Genomic DNA, 4420 nt, shown 5'->3' on the forward strand with positions numbered 1-4420 from the left:
TAAGAAGAGAAAAGTGAAAGGCAGACATCCAGCTTTTTCAGAAACACAATAGAGCAATAAAAAGTACCCATTGTGCTTTGCATTGTCTATTTAAATTATAATATACAGTGCATAAACCCTTAATTAGAAAAAGACCTGAATTTAAAGTTACATTTCCCCCTAGCAATTAGACATTTTCTGTAATTAGGTAGTCTTCTGTGTCGGATCATGTGATCAATATTGTGGCATTGAAATGGTCATATAATTTGTGCTGATGCAAAAGAACCCTGAGGGGCTGATGTTAGGAGACGGTTTAAGCAGATCTGTTGGCTTCTCATATTAATGTCTCCCATGACCCTCTTACTGAGACCATGGGGGTTATTTACTAAAACTGGAGAGTGCAAAATCTGATGCATTTCTTCATAGAAATCAATCAGCTTCCAGGTTTTATTGTGAAAGCCTAATTGAACAAGCTGAAGTTAGAAGCTGATTGGCTACCATGCACAGCTGCACCAGATTCCGAGTACACCAGCTTTAGTAAATCTCCCCCTATGTAACTTAGACTGGTTGCTTGGTTGCTTGCTTAGACTTTGCAGGTAGACAAAATGGACTTAATTGTATAAAAAGTAAAGTTTTTAAACTATTATTTGAATAGTTCATCAGCCAATTTTGGTTAGTTTTGGACAGAATGAGAAATTGTTAACCCTCTGTTATTTGTGTTTTCTGTGTACTTGCTGGGGGCATATCTCCATGTTTTGTGTCCCACTCCCCATCTTTTGGAAGTCCAAATTTGGAACAGGCATTAATAACAAAGCCCTCTTTAGATTTTTTTTAGCGGGTTATGCTAGAGCCTACTATTATTGGTCTTAGTGTGCTAAATGGAGAGATTTCCTCTTGCTAATACAGTAACTAAGGGCAAATTTCCACCCTGGGGACAAAGGCAGCGATTAAAAAAGTTAAAAGGATACACACAAAACCTAAAGATTATTACTCTGTGTAATAATCTTGTCTGGGGTGCACACAGCAGCAGGACATGGTCACCTTTCAGAAGCTGGTGCCCATGAAAGTGAAACTGAAAATTCTACACTTGTTAATTTTTTGTTGTTGTTGTGGTTGTTTTTTAGGTTTAGTTACCATTAACTCCTTTTTTTTTTTCTTGTCTGGTATTTTTACGCTCTTCAGAATTGAATGAAACACTGTGTGGCTCACTGGTGGTATAACACAGCTGCTAAACTAAGCAACTGTATTTTGCTTATGACTTGAACATTGGCACTATGCTGGCTATTTAAAAATAAAAAAAGCGCACCCTGCATATAAAAGATTGTGCCACACTCACAGCTCAGCCATGCCACAAGAGATGGGGCTGCTGTGAAATCTTCTGCCTCCTGCACTTCTTGAACGGTCTGGTCCCTGCTGTGCAGCTGTTTCATCCAATGGCCTCTATATCTCTACAGGGCACAGTGATTTAGGGGCTAACAGAGGGAACCACTGAGTGCAGGAGATGAGGCACTGGGCAGTCCTGGAGGTGTCAAATGCAGGGGACTTTTCAGCAAGCTGATCTCCTTTTCAGTATTAAGAGGGGTACATCTCTGGGCTTTGTTTTTAATGACTGCAGAGTCTTTGTCTTTCTTGTTTGTGTAAAACAGTTAAAGACTTTCTTCAGGGACAATTCACAAGAAGATTATTAATTTAGGCATGCAACTTCAATTAGATCTTATGCACAGAGATTGATGCACCTGTTTTTTTTACCTAATTACTTTTCCAGAAAAAAAAAACTTAAAAGGGTTTTAATCTAACCTTTACTCACTCCAATGAGCACAATTGAACACAATGAGCACAATTGAACAATTGAACTACTTAAATATTTAGGGTGCACTCACACTGGTAGTTTTACCCATGCCCTTGAACAGTTCACCCACTTCAGTCTGGTTTGGTTATGTAGTGTGAGCATTCTGAACAATGTCTGGGCAGGGCCGTCAATATTGATTGGACCCTGGGCAAAGATTTTTATTGCCCCCCCCCCTTCCCCCAGCTAGACTCAAAATGAGTTTACTGCAACAGATCAGGCAGTGATTGTGATTGGCTGCCAGAGATTACAACACGTCATTACAGCTCACAGATTAGTTGCTAGAGGTTACAGAACATCATTACTGCTCACTAATTGGATTCTAGAGGTTACTGCAAATCATTATTGCTCACTGATTAGTTGCTAGAGGTTACTACACATCATAACCTCAGTTCAAATTGTGGGTGTGACCAAACTGCACTAGCATTGAGGGGTGTACAGAGTTCAGGGTTGGGGGTGTGCTATGTGCAGAGTGCAGGACTGAGGTGGGTGCAGAGTGCAGGACTGAGGTGGGTGCAGAGTGCAGGACTGAGATGGGTGCAGAGTGCAGGGGTGAGTTGGGTGCAGAGTGCAGGACAGAGGTGGGTGCAGATGGCAGGGGTGAGGTGGGTGCAGAGTGAGGTGGGTGCAGAGTGCAGGGGTGAGGTGGGTGCAGAGTGCAGGGGTGAGGTGGGTGCAGGGGTGAGGTGGGTGCAGAGTGCAGGGGTGAGGTGGTTGCAGAGTGCAGGAGTGAGGTGGGTGCAGGAGTGAGGTGGGTGCAGAGTGCAGGGGTGAGGTGGGTGCAAAGTGCAGGAGTGAGGTGGGTGAAGGGGTGGAGTGAGTGCAGAGTGCAGGGGTGAGGTGGGTGCAGGGGTGAGGTGGTTGCAGAGTGCAGGGGTGAGGTGGTTGCAGAGTGCAGGAGTGAGGTGGGTGCAGGAGTGAGGTGGGTGCAGAGTGCAGGGGTGAGGTGGGTGCAAAGTGCAAGGGTGAGGTGGGTGCAGAGTGCAGGAGTGAGGTGGGTGCAGGGGTGGAGTGAGTGCAGAGTGCAGGAGTGAGGTGGGTGTAGAGTGCAGGAGTGAGGTGGGTGCAGAGTGCAGGAGTGGGGTGGGTGCAGGAGTGGGGTGGGTGCAGAGTGGGGTGGGTGCAGAGTGAGGTGGGTGCAGAGTGCAGGGGTGAGGTGGGTGCAGAGTGCAGGGGTGAGGTGGGTGCAGGGGTGAGGTGGGTGCAGAGTGCAGGGGTGAGGTGGTTGCAGAGTGCAGGAGTGAGGTGGGTGCAGGATTGAGGTGGGTGCAGAGTGCAGGGGTGAGGTGGGTGCAAAGTGCAGGGGTGAGGTGGGTGCAGAGTGCAGGAGTGAGGTGGGTGAAGGGGTGGAGTGAGTGCAGAGTGCAGGGGTGAGGTGGGTGCAGGGGTGAGGTGGGTGCAGAGTGCAGGGGTGAGGTGGTTGCAGAGTGCAGGAGTGAGGTGGGTGCAGGAGTGAGGTGGGTGCAGAGTGCAGGGGTGAGGTGGGTGCAAAGTGCAGGGGTGAGGTGGGTGCAGAGTGCAGGAGTGAGGTGGGTGCAGGGGTGGAGTGAGTGTAGAGTGCAGGAGTGAGGTGGGTGTAGAGTGCAGGAGTGAGGTGGGTGCAGAGTGCAGTCGTGAGGTGGGTGCAGAGTGCAGGAGTGAGGTGGGTGCAGAGTGCAGGAGTGGGGTGGGTGCAGGAGTGGGGTGGGTGCAGAGTGGGGTGGGTGCAGAGTGAGGTGGGTGCAGAGTGCCGGGGTGAGGTGGAGTCAGAGTGCAGGAGTGAGGTGAGTGCAGAGTGCAGGGGTGAGGTGGGTGCAGGAGTGAGGTGAGTGCACAGGTGAGGTGGGTGCAGAGTGCAGGAGTGAGGTGGGTGCAGGAGTGAGGTGGGTGCAGGAGTAAGGTAGGTGCAGAGTGAGGTGGGTGCAGAGCAGAGTGGGGTGGGAGCAGAGTGGGGTGGGAGCAGAGTGGGTTGGGAGCAGAGTGAGGTGGGTGCAGAGTGGGGTGGGTGCAGAGTGGGGTGGGAGCAGAGTGCAGGGATGAGGTGGGTGCAGGGGTGAGGTGGGTGCAGAGTGCAGGGGTGAGGTGGGTGCAGAGTGAGGTGGGTGCAGAGTGCAGGGGTGAGGTGGGTGCAGAGTGCAGGGGTGAGGTGGGTGCAGAGTGGGGTGGGTGCACAGTGGGGTGGGTGCAGACAGAGTGCAGGGGTGCACAGCTCTCCTCCTACCAGATTCTAGTACAGAGCTCTACCCCCCCAAGTACAAGTTTGTACTCCCACAAAGCCTCCCCCTGGATTCCAGTACAGAGTTTTCCTCTGTCCCAAATGCTACTCACAGGCACAGCATGTTGTCCTCCGATGTCCATGCAGCCTGCCAGTCCCAGAAGCAGCTTCCTCTGTGCAGAGTCCCCGCCCCCTTCCTCCTCTGCTCTCATATATCGATGTGTACACCCGAGGGATGAGAGAGCGGTTGCTGAGGAGCGCTGTCACTTGGAAATACACAAGCAGCGTTTGTGTATTTCCAAGTGACAGTAGTGAGGAGCCAGCATGCAACCAGCACCGGAGGTGGCCGAACTCCAGCGGACAGTGTAGGGCCCCCCCAACAATGACAGGGCCCTGGGCAG

The 4420-nt window shown here is 50.7% G+C and overlaps 1 non-coding gene across 1 annotated transcript; it reads left to right on the forward strand.

The window, feature by feature from the left end:
- The first annotated feature begins 942 nt into the window (after positions 1–942).
- LOC141130728 (small nucleolar RNA SNORA68) lies at positions 943–1068 on the forward strand. Its single transcript, XR_012242490.1, has one exon. It is a non-coding gene; the product is annotated as a small nucleolar RNA SNORA68 (small nucleolar RNA).
- Positions 1069–4420: the final 3352 nt, after the last annotated feature.

The sequence above is a fragment of the Aquarana catesbeiana genome, linkage group LG02 (assembly GCF_042186555.1).
Source record: "Aquarana catesbeiana isolate 2022-GZ linkage group LG02, ASM4218655v1, whole genome shotgun sequence".
Classification (NCBI taxonomy): Eukaryota; Metazoa; Chordata; class Amphibia; order Anura; family Ranidae; genus Aquarana; species Aquarana catesbeiana.